Below are 24841 nucleotides of genomic sequence, written 5' to 3'. Positions count from 1 at the left end.
GCGTGCACGCACAGGTTAGGCTGCGTACACACAACAGTTTTTTGCCATCAGGCGCAATCCAGAAGAAACAGGAAAAACGCATCCGGCGTCTGTTGACGCCAGATGTGTTTTTCCCTCATAGACTTCTATTAGCGCCGGATGGCCTTGCATACCATCTGGCTCTCACCAGATCCGGCAAAATTTGCTTGTCCGGCGGCCAGATGGAACATTGAGGTGAACGTTTTTGTACCCGACAAAAATACGGATCTGGTGCGGTGTTTTATAATGGGAGCCTATGGACGCCGGATCATATGCCGGAAGCCGGCGCCGGTTTCGTTTTTGGGCATGCCCAGACTGTGTGTAAATAGTATCTCTGTCAGTCAGTCTCTCCCTCCCTCCTTTTATACTCATCAATCACGGGCGCGGCTCTGCATGGTTGTCACACTGCTCTGGCGGCTTCTCCTCTTTTGAAAATGCCGGCCGCTCATTATTTCATCACATTTTCCCTTATTCACCCACCCACCGGCGCCTATGATTGGTTGCATGTAATAAAAGTTCACCGCACTCTTCAAACTTTTTTCATGCAATAGTGTTTAGTTTATTTGAGGCCTGCAACTCACATCCGTTTAAAGGGAACCTGTCATCAGAAATTTGGCTTTCAACCTAAATGTTTCCCCCTCTGCAGCTCGTGGGCTGCATTCTAGTAAGGTTTCTGTACTTTTTGTGCCCCCTTTTAAACCAAAATAAATACTTTATAAAACTACCTTTCGGTTTGAAAATCTTGTAAATCGTCCATGGGGGCGGGCCGTGTGGCGTCCGTTGCTGTATCTTACGCCGTCCCCCATGCTCCAAATCATCCCTCAGGACGCCGCCCACTGCGCCCAAGGTCCCGTGCACGCCGGGACACCTGGTGACGTGGTCGCACACACGAGAGTATGGGCGGGCACTTGCGATGCAATCACAGCGCCGCCCATACTCTCATGCCTGCGACCACGTCACCAGGTGTCCCGGCGTGCACGGGACCTCGTGCGCAGTGGGCGGCGTTCTGAGGGATGATTTGGAGCATGGGGGACGGCGTAAGATACAGCAACGGACGCCAGACGGCACGCCTCCATGGACGATTTACAATATTTTCAAACCGAAAGGTACAGTTTTATAAAGTATTTATTTTGGTTTAAAAGGGGGCACAAAAAGTACAGAAACCTTACTAGAATGCAGCCCACGAGCTGCAGAGGGGGAACATTTAGGTTGAAAGTGATATAGAAGGGTTAATAGTTTCTCTTTTCCTTTATTAAAGATTTATTGTTATTAGTAAGTATATCTGATGGTAGTTCATAGTCATTATGGAGCCTACGGAATAAGAGACAGACTCAAGGATTATTATGGTTTCTAAATGTTCTTCTTATCTCATATGCATGACTCTACATTTTTGTTTTGCTAAAACTTAAAGGTCATATGAACAATTAGTAAAGTTCAGCTCGAAGTTTTTTCTTTTTCTTTTGCAATATCACATTGATCTGTAAATGGTATAAATAAACTGTACTTTGATGAAATAAACAGAAGAAATTGATCATGCCCACATGGATGCTGGTCTTTTCTCTCCGAGCGCTCGATCTTGATTAGGTCTGAAGAGGCCTAACTCAAGAGAACCTCACTGGTGATCCCATAAGCTGACTTGTGACAAAACAGAACAGCTACAACAGTTTGGTGCCCAACGTGGAGCCGTGGCCAACCGGCCTATTCGGAAGAAGTTTTGGGGACTCTTGAGACAGTGAAATTTCAGCTGCAGCAAGGTGAGAAGCTTTATTCTTACACTTCATTTCACTCTCTCTGATTTCCCGAATATTCTGGGTAAGGCTGTACACACGGTTCAAGAACTCTGGCATCACCAGTGAGTATTGTTTTTTTCATGCATGTCTGAATGAGAGTTGAAATATAGAGTAATAAGATAATCTGTTGTCCGTCCATTAACTGATTGCATAGAGTGCATAGCACGGAATTTGGGACAGTCTCTGTATAATTGCATTTGCTGTGTTGCTGTGTTTTGTGTTTTTGTGGCAATACTCTGGTCTAGGGATATGTGTTCATAAGTGGTTTCATATTAATGCCTAGATAAAGTAGGGAGGCAATAGGTTGTTGTATATTGATGAGAAGCCTCTGAATAACAAAGTGACAAGTAATTGTGATAAGAGACTTGGTGAAATAATATGTATGTATAAGTCTAATGGTTATATGTCATACTGTGGACTGTGAAAAGATGTTCCGGTTGTGAAATGTCACAGGGCATAGCCATATAGAGTATTTGAGTGGATACCTGACATATGTATTTTTTCCCATCAGTATCAAGAGCGGTTTAGATAATTTTATTTGCATGTGAGGTTAACTGATCCTTGGAAGGTGTATTGTTACCTATGCTTCTGGAATCAATGAATGAGTAAGACAAGTTGTCCTTGGATCTGTCCTTATAGTGAGATATTGTGTGTTTCTTCCCCTCAAAATGGGGATGAAGGTTTTATAGTAAAGTAGAATATTAGTGCTGTGAAGGTATATAAGTGGTCTCAATTTTCTGCAGGGATTGTGTATTATACCAGTGGGTATTAGGATTGTGTTTTGGAAGCTGAATCTGAACGAGATAAGACTCTTGCTAAACAAACTGTGCGCTGGCTGACATTCTTTTGGGAGGGGTCAAGTGAACAGCTGCGCGATTTTCTGCCCTCTGTGAGAAGTCAGCTCTGTTAATTGTTTTGGTTTAACTCTTACGTTTGTTGCTGAAATACTTTGTAAAGGACCAGCATGGAGTAGCCAAACTGCACACATCAGGTCAAGTGGGTTAGAGAGCCGTGTGGCCTTCCCACTTACATGGAGGTGGTCTAGCAGGTGAGAGGACTATCACACCTGGTCCTTCCTGCTTTAGTCATCTGGTCTATTGGGTGAGAGGTGTTTTTTAACCCTTCCCAATACGCCCTACAAGTGTAGCAGGTGAGAGTGAATGCTGATTGAGCCTTCTTGCTACCACTTGAGAGCCCATTCTGACTTGCCAGGAGACGTGTGGCCTGTTAACAAGGTTCAGGGACACTGAGAGGGCATTTGCAGAAAGGTGGGCTGTGTGGGAATAAGTTGAAGCCATGGGCAACTTGTTCAGTGTGCAGCGTGGGGCTCCAGCAGGATCCAAAACAGCCAAACAGATAGTGCAAGAAAGAGAAACTATTAACCCTTCTATATCAATTTCCCCCTTTTGTAAATGGTATAACCTTCACTACACGGTCAGTAGGCGTCCAAACAGGAGCTGCTGGCTCATGGGCCTAGTACCCATGAGGGGTCTTCCTACCACTTCACCCATCCACCCTCAGTGTGGACACCTACTCCCGGTCAGCAGAGGCCATTTGGGGTCCGTAGTAAACTACAGAGGGTTCAATGCTGGGACTCTTAGAACATACATTATTCAATAGTTTAGGTAATGCATATATCAATGTTTTTACAGCTATATAAAGCAGTAGACAGAACAACAATATTTGCATACAGGTTTGTATAATGCCAGAAACCCAACCTGCTATGCCTTTAAACCAATTGGCTGGATTCATAAAAGAAAATGTATTTCCCCACCAGGAGTCCTTGTTGGCATCGTGCTCTTTTAACCATTTATCCCTAAGTTCACTTGTTTTCTGTATATCTGCTCTAACCTGGAGGTTGCCTGCAGGGTCAATGTAATGGCAACAGGCAGGACCAATTATTTGACACATTCCGCCGTCTTTTGCTGTCACAAAGTCTAGCACTATAGTATGCTGGTTAGTGACTACAATTAATTGTTTTTGTATAGCATTGGTAGCATTTAGAATCTCAAGAACCCGAAAAATTTGATCATCCAGGTAGTCAGTGGACTCTACTAGCTTGTCCCACATTTGCATTAAGAAAGGGTGTATGAAAATAGCACTAAATACCTTATTTGCTTTTCCCAATTCTACTACATGAGGCCTACCATTTGGCCGGGGTTTATTATCTGCTGCTCGTTTATACAAGGTATGAATTGGGACAGCTGCTACATCTACTTCACTATGAGGAACTATGAAAGTGGCTGGTGTAAGTCTGGCAAGTGTGCAGACCCCTCTCATGTCAGGGCTCACCCACTTGTGAGCACGATTCCCACAAACCAAAAACACTCCCTCTGGGAAAATACAAAAGTGAGTTTGACTTTGTACACAATAAAGCAGATTCAGAAGCCCCTTCATGACTTTATGAGCACACCACGTATTGTTCATTTGTTTTCCGGTCATACCCGAGATACAGCTACCCCGCTCCCTCCTAAAAGTCCGTCTAATAAATGATGATGTACAGCCCTCAATACCCTTCTGATATACTGTCTCATTGTCCTTGGTTGAGTCATGTGTATGTATATAGAAACAGTTATTGTCTTCTCCACAATTTCCAACACCATTGTATTGAAGACTGAACCATAATCCATCATGGGGAATGGGGCCCGAATGAGGAATCTTAGTCTTTATTTTGGCAATTATGCCCATGTCTGAATCGTATTCCATCCACCACGAGTATCCATCGGGTCGAGTGATATTTAGCTGGAACCAGGGTTTAGTGACCCATCCAACTATAGTCAATGTAGCAGATACATCACGAGGTACATCTTCTCCCAAAAATCTAGATTGAGTCCAGGTTTCATTGTGTATACAGTCTGGTACCAATACCTCCTGTGGTTCCAGAGGTAAGGCTAAATAAGGCATAGTCTTTGAAGAAATAGGACTGTGTGTGCAGATCCAACAGTCTTTTGGCTTTTCTCCCTCCATGTCCTCAGTAAGAGAAATATGGTGGCGAATGAGTTTATTATCCCAGTCCGTATTAAAAAGTTCGCTCAGTGTCTTTGTTTGTTGCAGCAACCCTGCTACACCTAGCAGGATAATTAGCAAGACTGTCATTCTGCCGGTGGAGTGACCTTTTTACAGTGACTGGCGTGGATCCAGGTGGGTTTTCCCTCAAGTTTCACTGAGGTGGATGTGGTCAGCTGGACTTGGAATGGGCCATCAAAGCGTGGATCTAGGCTCCTTCTCACGTGTCTGCGCACGACCACCCAATCACCTGGATTCAGCTGATGCACATCTGCACTTGCATTGGGATCTGGAATGGATGAAAAGACATGTTTATGCACCACATTAAGTCTTTCCTGTAAGGCCTGGACGTAGGCTGTCATAGTGCCGTGTTGCATCTGTAACACTTGTGGAAAGTAGAGACCTGTTTTTGGGGCACTACCAAAAAGGACTTCAAAAGGAGACAAGCCTGTCTTCCTATTTGGAGTGTGTCTGACTGAAAAGAGTGCCAGGGATAAGCACTCTACCCAATTCTTTCCTGTCTCTGCCATGGCCTTTTGAATTTTTAGTTTAAGTGTCCCGTTTAATCTCTCTACTTTTCCACTGCTCTGTGGATGATAAGGGGTATGGAATGCCTGCTCTATTCCCAGAGCCTGCATAATGTCCCTCATTATTTCTCCAGTGAAGTGTGTACCCCTGTCACTTTCTATGGCTTCTGGGATGCCATACCGACAGACTAGTTCCTTCATCAGTTTTTCTGCAGTTGTTTTAGCATTTGCACATTTTACTGGATAGGCCTCAACCCATCCTGAGAAGAGATCTACACATACCAGGACGTATTCATACACTCCTACCTTGGGTAGTTGTATGTAGTCTATCTGCAGTCGTTGAAACGGATAGAGCGGTTTGGGTGTTGCTTTCTTAGGGACTTTTACTGTTTTACCTGGGTTGTGTTGTGCGCAGATAATGCAGGATTGTACGTGTTTGGAGGCTACGTAACTGAAGCCAGGAGCGATCCAGAAGGCATTCACCTGGTTACACATGTGACTTTTTGAGGCGTGAGTGGGGCCATGTGTTGCTTGTGCCATCATAGGGAACAGGGACCTTGGTAAACACAACCTGTCCTTACTTTCCCATACTCCATTCGAGTTCAGCCCAGCTCCCATTTTCCCCCAGTGTTCCTTCTCTGTTTGGGCAGCCTGATGCTGGAGGGATTTCAGGACATCCAGACTCACTGTGGCTGGGACTTGCTGGCTCCCTGCCACTATCCTCTGATCCCTAGGCCTCTTTGCCGCTGCTTTCGCAGCCGCATCCGCCCTTCTATTGCCCGCTACCTCCAGTGAGTCACCTTTTGTGTGTGCTTTCACCTTAATGATGCCAACCTGGACTGGTAACATTAGTGCCTCCATTAACTGTTTTACCAATTCTGCATTTTTAATAGGCTTACCAGCTGACGTAAGAAAAGCTCTACTTCTCCAGATAGGGCCAAAATCATGACAGATCCCAAATCCATACTTTGAGTCTGAATAAACATTAATTTTCCTACCTGACCCCGCTCTACACGCCTCAATGAGCGCTGTTAGCTCCGCCTCCTGCGCGGACATGTGCGGCGGGAGTGGTTCAGCTCGGATTACCTCATGCGAGGATACTACTGCATATCCAGTGTAGAATCTCCCATCCAGGTGGTATCTGGAGCCATCTACAAAAAACTCAAAATCTGCATTAGTAATAGGTGTATCATAGACATGTGGAAAACCTGCTGTCTCCTGACTCATCAGCTCTATGCAGTCATGCTCGTGCGTCATGTCAAAGTATTCATCCTCACTTGCTACCATTGTCACCAATTCCCCCTTTTCTGAATCTACTGGCAAAAGGGTGGCTGGATTCAGAACATTGCACCTCTTGAGGGTGACATACTCAGGAATCAGAAGGGCACATTCAAGTCTGAGCTGTCTGGCCATAGACAGGTGTTTTGGTTGGACTTGCACAAGTATAGCATGAATGTCATGCGGGGAGTAAATTGTTAAGGGAAATGTCAATGTGATCTCGCAAGCTTTCCCTAGCAGTACTGCAGCAGCCGCTACAGCACGGACACACGTGGGTGACCCTCTGACAACTGGGTCCAATCGCGCTGAGTAGTAAGCTATTGGTCTTTCTTTGTCACCATGTTGCTGTGTGAGGACGGCTGTCGCATGCCCTCCCTGTTCTGTGCAAAACAAGAAAAATGGTTGATCGTAATTTGGAATACCCAGGGCTGGGGCAGATACAATGAGTAGTTACTCGCCGCTTAGGGCGAGTAACATTACATGTAGCACAAGTACCTCTCCAGTCTGGGTTTTTCTGACTACAATGTTTACAAGTCCATTCATCTGGTCTGGGTTTCTGCTTATGAGAAGGGGGGGCGGTAGCAGTCACAATTCCTGCTTTTGGTGCATTAAAACATTCATAATACACCTTATCTCCCGCTGTGGTCTCTTTATATCCACAATGCTGCACCTCTTCAGCCACACGACACCATTTATTTACTTGTTGCTCTACCCTCTTGTCTTTTATCCAACCTCTCTTTTCTTCCCTGAATCTGTGCCATTTCTCAACATCCAAACATCCGTACTCTGGCATGTCTGCCTTTTTGAGTATCGGTCTGACATTTTTCACTGCTTCTTTGCCTTCTCTTTCACTGTATCTCTGAAGGTACGAGACACCTGACTGAGGAGAGAAAACAAGCAGTCCAAAATCTCTCCTTACCCAGGTCCCACCGGCAACTGCGCACCTTTTTGGGCTTAGTGTCATACTGCAGGCCTTGGATAAGGTCTGCCTCGCAAATGATGCAACCCCTCTATGATTGTCTGTCATCTGACCCCTTTGACCTCACTCAGGAAGCTATTGATTCCTTTCATTCCCTTAAACTACTCATTGTATCTGCCCCAGCCCTGGGTATTCCAAATTACGATCAACCATTTTTCTTGTTTTGCACAGAACAGGGAGGGCATGCGACAGCCGTCCTCACACAGCAACATGGTGACAAAGAAAGACCAATAGCTTACTACTCAGCGCGATTGGACCCAGTTGTCAGAGGGTCACCCACGTGTGTCCGTGCTGTAGCGGCTGCTGCAGTACTGCTAGGGAAAGCTTGCGAGATCACATTGACATTTCCCTTAACAATTTACTCCCCGCATGACATTCATGCTATACTTGTGCAAGTCCAACCAAAACACCTGTCTATGGCCAGACAGCTCAGACTTGAATGTGCCCTTCTGATTCCTGAGTATGTCACCCTCAAGAGGTGCAATGTTCTGAATCCAGCCACCCTTTTGCCAGTAGATTCAGAAAAGGGGGAATTGGTGACAATGGTAGCAAGTGAGGATGAATACTTTGACATGACGCACGAGCATGACTGCATAGAGCTGATGAGTCAGGAGACAGCAGGTTTTCCACATGTCTATGATACACCTATTACTAATGCAGATTTTGAGTTTTTTGTAGATGGCTCCAGATACCACCTGGATGGGAGATTCTACACTGGATATGCAGTAGTATCCTCGCATGAGGTAATCCGAGCTGAACCACTCCCGCCGCACATGTCCGCGCAGGAGGCGGAGCTAACAGCGCTCATTGAGGCGTGTAGAGCGGGGTCAGGTAGGAAAATTAATGTTTATTCAGACTCAAAGTATGGATTTGGGATCTGTCATGATTTTGGCCCTATCTGGAGAAGTAGAGCTTTTCTTACGTCAGCTGGTAAGCCTATTAAAAATGCAGAATTGGTAAAACAGTTAATGGAGGCACTAATGTTACCAGTCCAGGTTGGCATCATTAAGGTGAAAGCACACACAAAAGGTGACTCACTGGAGGTAGCGGGCAATAGAAGGGCGGATGCGGCTGCGAAAGCAGCGGCAAAGAGGCCTAGGGATCAGAGGATAGTGGCAGGGAGCCAGCAAGTCCCAGCCACAGTGAGTCTGGATGTCCTGAAATCCCTCCAGCATCAGGCTGCCCAAACAGAGAAGGAACACTGGGGGAAAATGGGAGCTGGGCTGAACTCGAATGGAGTATGGGAAAGTAAGGACAGGTTGTGTTTACCAAGGTCCCTGTTCCCTATGATGGCACAAGCAACACATGGCCCCACTCACGCCTCAAAAAGTCACATGTGTAACCAGGTGAATGCCTTCTGGATCGCTCCTGGCTTCAGTTACGTAGCCTCCAAACACGTACAATCCTGCATTATCTGCGCACAACACAACCCAGGTAAAACAGTAAAAGTCCCTAAGAAAGCAACACCCAAACCGCTCTATCCGTTTCAACGACTGCAGATAGACTACATACAACTACCCAAGGTAGGAGTGTATGAATACGTCCTGGTATGTGTAGATCTCTTCTCAGGATGGGTTGAGGCCTATCCAGTAAAATGTGCAAATGCTAAAACAACTGCAGAAAAACTGATGAAGGAACTAGTCTGTCGGTATGGCATCCCAGAAGCCATAGAAAGTGACAGGGGTACACACTTCACTGGAGAAATAATGAGGGACATTATGCAGGCTCTGGGAATAGAGCAGGCATTCCATACCCCTTATCATCCACAGAGCAGTGGAAAAGTAGAGAGATTAAACGGGACACTTAAACTAAAAATTCAAAAGGCCATGGCAGAGACAGGAAAGAATTGGGTAGAGTGCTTATCCCTGGCACTCTTTTCAGTCAGACACACTCCAAATAGGAAGACAGGCTTGTCTCCTTTTGAAGTCCTTTTTGGTAGTGCCCCAAAAACAGGTCTCTACTTTCCACAAGTGTTACAGATGCAACACGGCACTATGACAGCCTACGTCCAGGCCTTACAGGAAAGACTTAATGTGGTGCATAAACATGTCTTTTCATCCATTCCAGATCCCAATGCAAGTGCAGATGTGCATCAGCTGAATCCAGGTGATTGGGTGGTCGTGCGCAGACACGTGAGAAGGAGCCTAGATCCACGCTTTGATGGCCCATTCCAAGTCCAGCTGACCACATCCACCTCAGTGAAACTTGAGGGAAAACCCACCTGGATCCACGCCAGTCACTGTAAAAAGGTCACTCCACCGGCAGAATGACAGTCTTGCTAATTATCCTGCTAGGTGTAGCAGGGTTGCTGCAACAAACAAAGACACTGAGCGAACTTTTTAATACGGACTGGGATAATAAACTCATTCGCCACCATATTTCTCTTACTGAGGACATGGAGGGAGAAAAGCCAAAAGACTGTTGGATCTGCACACACAGTCCTATTTCTTCAAAGACTATGCCTTATTTAGCCTTACCTCTGGAACCACAGGAGGTATTGGTACCAGACTGTATACACAATGAAACCTGGACTCAATCTAGATTTTTGGGAGAAGATGTACCTCGTGATGTATCTGCTACATTGACTATAGTTGGATGGGTCACTAAACCCTGGTTCCAGCTAAATATCACTCGACCCGATGGATACTCGTGGTGGATGGAATACGATTCAGACATGGGCATAATTGCCAAAATAAAGACTAAGATTCCTCATTCGGGCCCCATTCCCCATGATGGATTATGGTTCAGTCTTCAATACAATGGTGTTGGAAATTGTGGAGAAGACAATAACTGTTTCTATATACATACACATGACTCAACCAAGGACAATGAGACAGTATATCAGAAGGGTATTGAGGGCTGTACATCATCATTTATTAGACGGACTTTTAGGAGGGAGCGGGGTAGCTGTATCTCGGGTATGACCGGAAAACAAATGAACAATACGTGGTGTGCTCATAAAGTCATGAAGGGGCTTCTGAATCTGCTTTATTGTGTACAAAGTCAAACTCACTTTTGTATTTTCCCAGAGGGAGTGTTTTTGGTTTGTGGGAATCGTGCTCACAAGTGGGTGAGCCCTGACATGAGAGGGGTCTGCACACTTGCCAGACTTACACCAGCCACTTTCATAGTTCCTCATAGTGAAGTAGATGTAGCAGCTGTCCCAATTCATACCTTGTATAAACGAGCAGCAGATAATAAACCCCGGCCAAATGGTAGGCCTCATGTAGTAGAATTGGGAAAAGCAAATAAGGTATTTAGTGCTATTTTCATACACCCTTTCTTAATGCAAATGTGGGACAAGCTAGTAGAGTCCACTGACTACCTGGATGATCAAATTTTTCGGGTTCTTGAGATTCTAAATGCTACCAATGCTATACAAAAACAATTAATTGTAGTCACTAACCAGCATACTATAGTGCTAGACTTTGTGACAGCAAAAGACGGCGGAATGTGTCAAATAATTGGTCCTGCCTGTTGCCATTACATTGACCCTGCAGGCAACCTCCAGGTTAGAGCAGATATACAGAAAACAAGTGAACTTAGGGATAAATGGTTAAAAGAGCACGATGCCAACAAGGACTCCTGGTGGGGAAATACATTTTCTTTTATGAATCCAGCCAATTGGTTTAAAGGCATAGCAGGTTGGGTTTCTGGCATTATACAAACCTGTATGCAAATATTGTTGTTCTGTCTACTGCTTTATATAGCTGTAAAAACATTGATATATGCATTACCTAAACTATTGAATAATGTATGTTCTAAGAGTCCCAGCATTGAACCCTCTGTAGTTTACTACGGACCCCAAATGGCCTCTGCTGACCGGGAGTAGGTGTCCACACTGAGGGTGGATGGGTGAAGTGGTAGGAAGACCCCTCATGGGTACTAGGCCCATGAGCCAGCAGCTCCTGTTTGGACGCCTACTGACCGTGTAGTGAAGGTTATACCATTTACAAAAGGGGGAAATTGATATAGAAGGGTTAATAGTTTCTCTTTTCCTTTATTAAAGATTTATTGTTATTAGTAAGTATATCTGATGGTAGTTCATAGTCATTATGGAGCCTACGGAATAAGAGACAGACTCAAGGATTATTATGGTTTCTAAATGTTCTTCTTATCTCATATGCATGACTCTACATTTTTGTTTTGCTAAAACTTAAAGGTCATATGAACAATTAGTAAAGTTCAGCTCGAAGTTTTTTCTTTTTCTTTTGCAATATCACATTGATCTGTAAATGGTATAAATAAACTGTACTTTGATGAAATAAACAGAAGAAATTGATCATGCCCACATGGATGCTGGTCTTTTCTCTCCGAGCGCTCGATCTTGATTAGGTCTGAAGAGGCCTAACTCAAGAGAACCTCACTGGTGATCCCATAAGCTGACTTGTGACAAAACAGAACAGCTACAACAAAAGCCAAATTTCTGATGACAGGTTTCCTTTAAAACGTGCATGTTTGGTCCGTTTCCGTACATACCGGAGATACGACCAAACGTGCACATATGTTTTTATATGTTTAAAGGCACACATGCGTGTTATTTGATCTTCCGTGTGTTCGTGTGCGTCCCACGTATTTTTCTCCGTTTGGCACGAAAGCATGTTCGTTTTTGGGACGGAGCATGCACACACGGACATAATGTTTGCCTATGGGCGTCCAAATAAAACGATCCTTGCACAGATGTGTGGTTTTGTTGTCCATGAGAAATGGTGCGTGTGTGATGCAAAATGTCGTTTATAAATGTCGGCAGACAGAGTAGCGGGATGAGAATGAACTCGGGTGAACTTCACCCCACTTCATTGTCATGCTGCGGCTCTGCCTGTGTGCCGTGTACTGATTAGCGGTCACCTGTGAAGGATTCATCGGTGACCGCTAATCCCCCGAGTGACTGAAGTTTCCCCCCCCTCTCTCATAGTCACCGATCCTCGATCACCGCCGCTGCACGGCATTCACACTGCTCCGGCGGCTTTTTCTAATTTGAAAAAGCCGGCCGCTCATTATTCAATCTTGTATTCCCTACTTTAGCCGCCCACCGGCGCCTATGATTGGTTGCAGTGAGACACGCCCCACCCTGAATGACAGGTATCTCACTGCACCCAATCACAGCAGCTGGTGGGTGTGTCACTATGGCACATAGAAATAAATAAATAATTAGAAAAAACGGCGTGCGGTCCCCCCCAATTTTAATGCCAGCCAGATAAAGCCATACGGCTGAAGGCTGGTATTCTCAGGATGGGGAGCTCCACGTTATGGGGAGCCCCCCAGCCTAACAATATCAGTCAGCAGCCGCCCAGAATTGCCGCATACATTAAATGCGACAGTTCTGGGGCTGTACCCGGCTCTTCCCGATTTGCCCTGGTGCGTTGGCAAATCGGGGTAATAAGGAGTTATTGGTAGCCCATAGCTGCCACTAAATCCTAGATTAATCATGTCAGGCGTCTATGAGACACCCTCCATGATTAATCTGTAAATTTTACAGTAAATAAACACACACAACTGAAAAAATCATTTATTACAAATAAAAAACACAAACAAATTCCCTCATCACCAATTTAATCAGCCCCAAAAAGCCCTCCATGTCCAGCGTAATCCACGGTCCTCCAGCGTCGCTTCCTGCGGAGCTGCATGAAGGTGACAGGAGCAGCAGAAGAAAACACCGCTCCTGTCACCTCCAAGCAGCAAATGAAGACAGCCGCGTGATCGGCTGAGCTGTCACTGAGGTTACCCGCTGCCACCGCTGAATCAAGCGGTGGCCGCGATTAACCTCAGTGACAGCTCATCTGATCGCGATACTCACCTCATTTGCTGCATGGAGCAGCGAGAGGGGGAGGGGTGGCTCTGGCAGCTGAAAACATTTTTTCCTCTTTCGCCGCCGCCGCTGATAGTCCCATCCTCCACATCATCTCTCCTGTGCGTGCACGCTGGGGACAGCGGTACGTCGGGGAACACGTGGAGGACGAGACTAGCGGCGGCGGCAGCGAGAGGGATCCATCATCTCCCGAACACGTGGAGGACGGAACTAGCGGCGGCGGCGGCGAGAGGGATCCATCATCTCCCCTGTGCGTGCACGCTGGGGAACACGTGGAGGACGGGACTAGAGGCGGCGGCAGCGAGAGAGATCCATCATCTCCCCTGTGCGTGCACGCTGGGGAACACGTGGAGGACGGGACTAGAGGCGGCGGCGGCAGCGAGAGGGATCCATCATCTCCCCTGTGCGTGCACGCTGGGGAACACGTGGAGGACGGGACTAGAGGCGGCGGCAGCGAGAGGGATCCATCATCTCCCCTGTGCGTGCACGCTGGGGAACACGTGGAGGACGGGACTAGCGGCGGCGGCGAGAGGGATCCATCAGCTCCCCTGTGCGTGCACGCTGGGGAACACGTGGAGGACGGGACTAGAGGCGGCAGCGGCAGCGAGAGGGATCCATCATCTCCCCTGTGCGTGCACGCTGGGGAACACGTGGAGGACGGGACTAGCGGCGGCGGCAGCAGCGAGAGGGATCCATCATCTCCCCTGTGCGTGCACGCTGGGGAACACGTGAAGGAGGGGACTATCAGTGGAAATATACTTACCAATTCAATCAGCTTCCTTACATTAATCTGCATACGTTGATACCAGGTCATGTCTTCTGCACTCCAAAGTACTGCTCCTACACTATTTAGCATGGAAAATGGGGTTTCCTCTTGCCTGTTACCTCACTTCCTGACAAATCACCTGCGTTTTTGGTACCAAAAACGCAGGTAAAACGCAGGTAAAATGCACCACTTTTGATAGCATGCATTTTTTCCTGCGTTTTTGATGCCCTCATTGATTTCAATGGGTGACAAATGTTGACAAAAACGCAGGAAGAATGAACATGGTGCATTTTTTTTGTCACAAACTTTTGACAAAAAAAACGCTGACAAATAAACTGCAATGTGCGCATGACAAATCTGACTTCTCATAGACTTTGCTGGGAAGTCAGATGTCAGAAAGTTCAGCTGACAAAACTGCAGCCAAAAAAGCAGCAAAAAAGCAGCAAAAAAAGCAGCGTGCGCATGTAGCCTTACGCTTCAACAAACATTTTTGCACAAGTCTCTTTGGGTATTCATTTCTTGAAATGCATCTCTTATGTAATTTTTCAAATCACTGACACTTTTTGGTTTTCGACTATAAACTTTGTCCTTGAGTAATCCCCAAAAGAAAAAATCCATTGGGGTCAAGTCTGGTGAACGTACCTGCCAATCAAGTGGGCCTCTTCGGCCAATCCATTTATCCATTTATCGCAGACTACTCTTGAATAATGTGGAGGGGCCCCATCTTGTTGGAAATAAAGGTCATTTGAATTTGGCTGTTGCTGTAACTGGGGAACAACTTGATTCATTAGAATTTCGAAATACTTATCTCCTGTGACTGTTCCATTACAAAATATTGGTCCTAAAACGCCAAAACTTGAAATACCACCCCAAACATTGACACCGGGCTCATTTAGTTGTTGCTGTAATGTTAAATGCATGTTCTTATTATACCAGTAAATAAAATTATGTCTGTTAATATAGCCGGATAATTTGAAAGAAGTTTCATCACTTCACATAATGTTATCTAAAATTACTGGATTTTCTTTAATTTCGTTAAGCATAATCTCACTAAATTTCAGCCGCCTGTCTTTATCATCCTCCAATAAACCATGAATTAGACGTGGATGATAAGCTTTCCACCCAATAGATTTCAGGATTCGCATGATAGAAGCTCGTGAAATTCCCAATTCTAAAGAGACTCTTCTGGGGACTTTTTTGGACTCTGAACATATGTTTCAGCAACAAGTTGTTTATTATTTTCTGTACAGACTGTTTTGGGTCGACCAGTTTTTGGAGCATTAAGGATTGAGCCAGTGGCATCAAATTTGTCACAAATGCGGTAAATGGTTTGTCTCTTTGGGGAGTACCAAATGTTTCAACCCAATTTGCTCTAACGGTTTCAGTATTTTGAGATTTCCAATACTCTTTTAAAATCCATTTTCTTTGATCTGTAGTTAAATTATTTGCCATTACGGGTTATCTGAATTATCTGAAAAGAAAACAGATTTGGGGGAGATTTATTTGTGAAAACTTGATCTGTGAAACTGACTCAGTTGCCCTTAGCAACCAATCAGATTCAACCTTTCATTTTCCAAAGAGTCTGTGAAGAATGAGAAGTGGACTCTGATTAGTTGCTAAGGGCAACTGAGTCAGTTTCACTTTACACCATGTTTGATAAATCTCACCCTTCACAACCCTATTACACATACTGTCCACCTACTTTTGGACCACCCTGTATACATATAATACTACAAGTAAATAATAATAAAGATATATCAAAATCAATACATTGATAAACATATAAATATTTGTCTTATTCGGGGAGTCCAAAAGTGCATGAAGTGTAACCTGACATCCAGACGTCGACCACCACCAGAAGCCGCCACATCTTCAGATGATCTCTAGTGCCATTCAAGGTAAGTATATTAGGATATAGTAATGCTATGGATATAAATTAAAAAGAAGTATTAAAAGCAAAAACAAAAAAACAGATACATTATATGCAATAGAGAGCAGAAAAAAAGTTTTTTCAGCTTACCAGGATGTATGGTCCCTGGAACAATTCGCAGTGCATGGATCCTCCAGCATCGCCCAGTCTGGAACCAAAAATGAGTAAATAAAGGGAGCAAGGGGGCAGGGAAAAATGGAATCCAGCACCAAAAATAGTTTTATATAAAAATCAAAAATGTATTGAGGCATATGTTAAAAATATGAAAACCGCAAAGGGGGGAAAGGGGTATAAAAGTATCCTTATGCGTTTCGGACAGGAGGTTAAAAACATGTCCTTCTTCATAGGTAAACAAAACAGTTCAATGCGGCAAGCTTTAATAGCTGATCATCAAGGTTGAAGCATGAGAACGAGTCAGAATCATGAAGAGAAAAAAAAAATCGAGAAACAGGTGTGAAAAAGTGGATAGAGTAGAGGTGATACTAAATTAAATACCGATGCAGGAAAAGTAGATTATATATGCCTGTGCAAAAATATATATATATATATATATATATATATATATATATATAAAACGGGTTGTTTTGATGATACATGTTGATATAAGATGTGAAAATGCCTACATATATATATATAAGTACATGTTAATAAAGAAAAACAATTTTTTATATAAGAAATTATACATATAAGAACATGTACGGTATATATGCACATATATATAGAGAAGTGAATATACATGTTTTTTTAGATATTCAATTTTCCAAACACGTACATATAAATAGTTTTATAGAAAAATAGGGGATTTTTTATTTCATTGTATCACTAATTGCCATATATATATATATATATATATATATATATATATATATATATATATATATATATATATATATAAAAATATATATATTTTGAAAAGGCAAAGGAAAATGATAATCAACATGAACTAGAGAGAAAAATTACGTTTGTTTATTTTATGTTTATTTATATTTGTTCATTTATTATTAAATTGTTATGTGTTATACATATGTGTAATTATTTTGGTATGGTGGCAGAAATATATACACGTATGAAAGGGAAATAATATGAGCGTATATAAATTGATGTATGTGAAATATATGGGATATATATCAAATCCTGAAAGTAGAAAGAAAAAGGGAGAAAGAAAAAAAAAGGAGAAAAAAGAGAATATAGAAAGAAATAACATAATTAAATAATATAACGCAAGTCAGACCTAAAATTCAAGCCATTGGGATGTCGCACGTACAACTTGATGATCCATTTGGCTTCACAATAAAGAAGTTCTTGAAACCAATCTCCACCTCTGTTTGGTTTATTGACCTTCTCAATCGCAGTAATTGTGAGACTTGAAAATTCACTGTTGTGTTTCTCCATAAAGTGTTTGCTGAGTCGAGAAAGGGATTTATTTATTTTGGTGATTAATTGATTAGATGTTGCGGAAAGTGGAATGGGGGTAAAATTAGTGTGCTCAGATATCCGTTTACGCAAAGGTCTTGAAGTGCATCCAATATATGATTTATCGCATAATGTGCAGTCAGCCTTGTAAACGACATAAGTAGTTGAGCAATTTATAAAAGATCTAATGTTATAGAATTGTCCATTAGAATCCCTAAAGAATGACAGTTGGTCATGAATTGACACAGATGACATCTTGTGGAACCGCATTTGAATGAACCTGATAGGTTCAACCATGTATGTACTGGTTCCTGCGGTTTGAAAAGAGAAGGTGAAATAAAATTCTTAAAGTTTTTAGAGTGTTTTGCAACGACTTCCACTCCATTAGAAAGAAATTTAGCAGTAATGGGATCTTGAGGAAGGATTGGTATGAATCTCAGTAGAGCATTTTTGATATTATGGAAGTCAGAACTGTAAGGTGTGGAAAAAACTAACTTTTTATTTTCGCCTTGGCGTTGGACATCTTGTAAGAGCTCACTCCTTGATCTGCTGCTGGCAATTTTTTCAGCTTTAATTAAATTCTTAGAAGAGTATCCTCTAGTTAACAGTCGAGATCTTGTATGTGTAACTTCATTCTGATATAACGTTTCAGACGAACAAAGACTGCGGGCTCTTAAAAATTTCCCTAGGGGTAATTTTTTATAGTATGAGGAGCATGGTTGCTTTTGGCTTGAAGAAGAGAATTGCCGCTCACTGGCTTTCTTTAGAGAGAGGTATGGATGGTTCTGCTTTCTTTTTTTTAAATGAGATCTTTTTTATTAAACACTGGTACAAGGTTACAAAACAGAGAAATGATCATTGCATAACAAAAATGTACAATAACATAGTAGGTTGAACGTCATCATATTATGCAGAGCTATACAATTACTCCTCATACATATTTATGATAGTATTTTGATTTTCCATAAACTAACCAATTGAACTACTTAACTTCTTTAAAATAACAAAGAGTCATTAAGGATAAAAGTTGTTTTTCCTACTATGTTTGTCCCGGTCAACACTCATTCTCTGACCATGTCACTCCACAACATTTTCCGCTCAATCACATCTAACCCTCCCTCTCTTTTCGGTACACCAAAATTATTTCTGTTGCTCTTCTCAATGCCCCCCAGAGGCTCCGATACCATATGGAATTTTCAAGCTCCCAGTACTTCAGTGGTGCCCCCCTATTGCAAACATAACAACAAATTATCCAGTATGGTATCCTGTCTTAGCGCATTGGAGGGAAGACCAGGAATATCCATCCATGGCCGCCAGATCTTATAGAATTTGCCCAGTGCTCTCCTCTTCAGATATACGTCTCTCTCCAGTCGAAGTAAATTATTCAATTTATTTTTTAGCTCTACTATAGTCGGAGGAGAGGGATCAAGCCAGTGATATGCTAGTAACTTTCTCGCTTGGTATAGGATGTGAGATATACCCAGGGCTACCAGGAAATCCGGATCCACTCCATCCTCCCACAGGTTCACCAAACAAAGACGGGGTGAGGGATGAATCTTGATATTATACACCTGTTCTATGAGTCCCAAGGTTTGCTTCCAAAATTCGCATATGTGTCCACATTCCCACATTACATGCATCAAGTGAGCCCCCTCTTGTCCACATCTAACACATTGCGCATTTAGCCTAAGTCCAATCTTGAACAGAAACCTAGGTGTTCTGTATATCCTATGAATAAGAAACAGCTGAGAAAGCCTCTGGCTCTCTGAGACTGCCATTTTGGGAATCTGATCCAATATATCTGACCACTGATCATCTGTTATGGGACCTATCAGGATCAGGACTCCTCCTGATTCTGCCTCGTTCTCATGTTTCAACCTTGATGATTAGCTATTAAAACTTGCCGCATTGAACTGTTTTGTTTATCTATGAATAAGGACATGTTTTTAACCTCCTGTTCGAAACGCGTAAGGTAATATGATACCCCTTCCCCCCCCCTTTGCAGTTTTCATATTTTTAACTTATATGCCTCAATAAATTTTTGATTTTTATATAAAACTATTTTTGGTGCTGGATTCCATTTTCCCCTGCCCCCTTCCTCCCTTTATTCCTTTATTTACTCACATTATATACAATCCATTATCAGACGCAACCTCTTTAAAAACTCAAATCTCATCTATAAAAAAACTTGGAAAACCAAAGTTTTCAATGAGACCGTAGGGGACTATGGTATTCAGTCTGAAAATCCATTGGCTTTCCAGTTGCTCCAAGTACTTAAAGAGATTCCTTCCTCTTGTGCGCAAGTTTATTTGGTCAATTGCCTTTATACACAGTTGTCTTGAACCAGAGGTATGGTGCAATTTAAAATGTCAAGGTATACTTTTTAATTGTTCAATATCTTGTATGTTCTTAGATTTTTCGATATCCCTGATATGTTTTCTGACTCTTATTTTGAGCTTAGATGTCATTCCGACATAAATTTTTCCACAGAGACAAGTAGCATGGAAGTTTACCCCTTTAGAAGCACAAGTGAGTCTGTGTAGAATTTTATATGTCCGAGTCCCTTCTGCATTAGTACGGTAAATTCTTTAATTTAGTCAAGTTACTGCAGGCCTTGCATTAGCCGCATGGATAAAAGCCGAGCAAAGTCAAAGCTGTATTGGGTTTTTGCATCGGTTGGTAGTGGCTTATGACTAGGTGCTCACGCAGATTCTTGGACTTTCTGGCAGTGTTTTTTACAGAATAATTTTTTTAAGTGTTAAATTTGTCAAGAGAATTCTCCAATGTCTAGTGATTATCTCTGACATTTCTTTCCATTCAATGTTGTATTGGGTAATGAATCTTACTTCATTACCCGATTGATTTTTCTTATCAATCCAATTGCCATACAGAAATTGATTCCTTGATGCCTTACACGCTCGACCATATCCCCTCTTTATCTGTCAATATCCATATTCTGTTTCATGAAATCGTCTATAAAGATCTTTAGCTTGTTCCTGAAACTTCTCTTCTGTAGAACAAATCCGTTTCAAATGTAAAAATTGGCCAATAGGATTACCTTTTATTGTATTCTCTGGGTGTGATGATATAGCATGCAGTATAGTATTAGTTGTTCGATGTAACGAATCCAGTTTTTTATTTTCTCAATAGAATTTACGGGATTGCTAGAGAAATTATCATGTTCCCATGATCCAAGGAACAAATTTGCATACAATGGAGCATAAGCCACCTCATTGCGGTTTCTTGGAGCTGGAGGTACACCTAATTTAAAAAAATAAGCACATTAAATGTGAAGGATGAACTCCAATAGTGTCAAGATGAGTTCAATAAGAGGAGAATCCAGATTACTTGCCTTCAGAAACCATGAAACCGTCTGAAGACAATCTTTATGCTTGATAGAAGTATATAAACTTTCAACATCCACCGTCACAATGATCATATTTTCCGACAGTTGTATCCCATCGAATTTTCCCAAGGCAACATTACTATCCTTGACAAAGGACTTCAAAGTGAAAACATCTGTACATATCCACCAATACATACAATTCTTATTCTTGCAAACAAGTCATAAAACATTATAATAGTATTACCAATATACCATAAATATATATGTTCATGGACAAGTGTGAAAGAGTAAAAACTCTATGCAAATAATACAGAAAAAGAAAAGAGTAAATCTGTTAGTGTAGTGCCCCTGAAGCCATAAGGAGCAACAGGGAACTGCATCCTTTCAAAAGATGCAGGGCCTATCCCCAGGGACCCAGAAGACCAGTGCCGGTAACACCAAAACACACATATAATCCCTGCTTTTCCCTTTCCCAAGGACTGGTGACAGGCTGGGGTTGAACCCAATGGATGGCCACTTAGGGGTGGAACTGATCCAGTCCACAAGACGACAGCCAAGGAGGAGGGGTCAGACAGTCAGTAAATGGAAGTGAAAGGAGACGGATGTGACAGTACTGACGGGAGAGTAACAGTGACCTGTCAGGCTCAGGCGTGTGGTTGCCGAAGGAGGACGGTGGAGTACTCTCGGAATCATAGCACCGACGGGGTACAGAGCCATAGGTCAGGAAAATGCTCCAGAAAGACCTGATATAATCTGTATGGTGAGGGGACCATCCAGGACCTCACTGACCTTAAAGTTCGGGGCTCAGCAGTGATGGGAGAATCAGGGACCGGAACAGAGAACAGGCTCAGCAGGGTTCAAACTGCCTGCCGTATGGACTAAGACTGAAAGACAACCATGAGGGGACCCCAAGAAGCTTCAAGCCACGGGGACCCACCAACCAGAGACAGGTGCAGGGGAAGTAAGCTACCAGGTCACCACACTGGCACTGGAACTACGGGGACCAGTGGTGAAGACTAGCCTCCATTGGGTTGCAAATATCACCATCGTGAGTAAAGAACCAGTTACACTGCAATCCCTTGTGTGGTCTACCTTGTTTTCACGCCTCAGCATTGTGAATGGACTTAAACACCAAACACTATCATCTATCCCCTGGGGCCTAGCCCTACTTGCGGAGGGCACAACATCCAGGCTGCCATTAACACCAGCACCAGCCGTGAGAGACTGTGAAGCGGCAGCTTCATCCATATAGCCGCAATCCACAAGTGGCATCATGACAAAAAAATTATTATAACCCCTGTAAACACCCCTTTTTAAAAGTGACCCCCCCCCGGGGTAACGTAATCGGGCACTGGCCATTACACCCGTGACACTTCCCAGTGAAACCAGGCCCGGGACCGAGTATCCCATAGCCCTGGGGCATGGCAGGCTTTTCTTGGCTTCACTAACAGGGTTAGACTAGACCCGTTAACAGCGGGTGAAGTGCGCCTTATGGACTGTTTTTGTGATTTGTAAAACTACCGCCATTTTTTTAAAAACTGACTGCGCACAGTAGTAGTGAAAAAGGCATGAAAGGGGATACCGTCCACGACTCTGGCAAATGCGAGCGGAAGGGGGCAGTGACCTGACCTGGAAGCTCCCGAAGTGCTCCAGTCCTGCGAGAGTGGTAAGAAAAAACGAGGGGACGGGAAAAAGGAGACGCGAGGCGACGGGGGTGCAGCGGGGCCTGGTCCGGCTGTGGAAGCGGCAGCGATCGGATCAGTGGCACTGATGATGCCGATCACCCTGCCGTATGTCCCAGGAGCGGCGTGGCTGCCCCAGTATAATGGCAAACCGGATGCCTTAATCAGGTTCAAAAAGAAAATATGCACTGTACTAAACATGTATGCAATAACTGGAAAACTAAGAGCGTCTGTGATGCTGGGACAGTTAACGGGTGCAGCAGAGCTGGAAGTAGAGACCTGGTGTTACGGGGGGCTGTCTGATAATAACCGAAAGGAGTATCAGACAGTCAGGGTCCACCGTGCAAAGACTTTGCTGCAGACTATGGCAGAGTGCAATACCTCTGTTAACTCACAGAAGGATATAATAAGTAAGTAAAGCAATTCCTCCCTTACTTGGAGGGTGTGTGGAATGATCTCTGTTAATAATCACAGAGACAAAGGCAATGTGTGCGAAATGGCACCTACCTAGGTCCGCTCTTCTAGTGGTGCAAAAGAGACGAACAGCAGCGTAAGCCGCACAAAGCTCCTACCTGCGTTCGCTCCACTAGTGTGCGAGGACACGAACCACTAGATATGGCACCTGCCTAGGTCCGCTCTTCTAGTGGTGCAAAAGAGACGAACAGCAGCGTAAGCCGCACAAAGCTCCTACCTCTGTTCGCTCCCCTAGTGTGCGAGGATACGAACAACTGCCAGACGCAGTATAAGGAACGTTACCCTAGCGGCAACGTCCACCTACGAGTAGAATCACAAGGCCCAGCCAGACCATGTGCCTCAGGCACCTGCCTATGTCCGCTCCCCTAAGAGGTAAGGATACGGACAGCAGCCGAAGCTGTAAGGTATAAGAACGCTACCCTGCCGGTAGCGCTCACCTAGCATAGACAGAGGAATGCCTAGAGGAACGCGCACAGAGCGTCTACTCATATGCATGAACCAAGAGGACTGAGCACCATGCGGCGTGTGTCAGGGTCTTATATAGACTCTGTGCCTCATCCAAGATGGAGGACACCAGAGCCAATGCGCTGCCAGAACGACAGGAGTGACGTCATGCTGGCCTATCACCGAGCAAGACGTCACAAGCACATGACCAGCGACCAATCGGCATAGAAGGTGTCAGAGACATGTGACCTCGTGTCAGCGATGATGTCACCCGCACATGTGCAATGGCTCCAAGATTGGACTTAGTCTCCGGCGCTCGCACATGTGCAGTAGCAAGAAATCTGGACTTAGTCTCCAGCGCTCGCACATGTGCAGTAGCAAGAAATCTGGACTTAGTCTCCAGCGCTCGCACATGTGCAGTAGCAAGAAATCTGGACATAGTCTCCAGTGCTCGCAGCAACCGTAACACCTGGTCAGATGTAGACCGGGAATCAGTGAACACCATCTTCGAAAAGTTGAAAATTGCTTTTGAAACCCGTACAGAGGCAGAGCTGAGAATGGGATTTTATGATTGCAGGCAGAGGCAACAGGACAGTATCAGAGACTATGCTCTATGATTACAAGCAGCACTGCGGACCTTGAAACATGTAGACCCCATTAGTGCTCCAGAAGGGAACAAGATGTTGATTGAACATTTCCTGCAGGGGTTACAATCAGTGGAGGACTGTAAACAGCTGCGCCTGTGGGCCTTGGAACACCCGGATGTGGACTTTGTTGTTTTAAAGGACCGGGCCAAAAAAGCCCTGCAATCCCCTGCGGCCACAGACTCTGCCCCTCAGTCCTGGCAAGCCAGTACCTCACCTTTGAGAGTGGAGCCTTCCTCCTTAACCGTGGTAGAGGCTAATGGACAGGCTGCGTCCCCTGGGGCTCCAAATGACTTGTGTTCCTAAGTGCAACAGCTGAGCAAGGATGTGGCCATGATCCTAAAAATGATGCAGCTCAAGCCAGAACCCAAGCCGGTGAAGATGATCCAGTTAGCCGACTGCCCTTAGGACATCCCATGGATGTGAAGAAGGTGGATCTCATCTTCCAGAGGAAGAAGCAGCGATTGCTATGACTCATCTGGACAACCCATCTGCCATCGTTGCAACACAGCTGGCCATTTTTCAAGAGTGTGTCCTTTAAACCAGCAACCCCTGGGGCCAACCCCCAGGAATAAGATGACAAGGTCCATCTGACTGGCGCGACAGGTATGTGGGAGGACGACCGGTTCTGTCCGTCACCTTGGACGGAATTCCCACATCTGCATTGTTGTCGCAGATAACAACCAATCCGTATGTACTCTTCAAGAGGCTTTGGTCTGATACTAAGCTCACCCA

The sequence above is a fragment of the Anomaloglossus baeobatrachus genome, chromosome 5 (genome assembly GCF_048569485.1).
Source record: "Anomaloglossus baeobatrachus isolate aAnoBae1 chromosome 5, aAnoBae1.hap1, whole genome shotgun sequence".
In the NCBI taxonomy this organism is placed as follows: Eukaryota; Metazoa; Chordata; class Amphibia; order Anura; family Aromobatidae; genus Anomaloglossus; species Anomaloglossus baeobatrachus.
The sequence above is the reverse complement of the archived record's forward strand: the minus strand, read 5'-3'. Positions refer to the sequence as shown.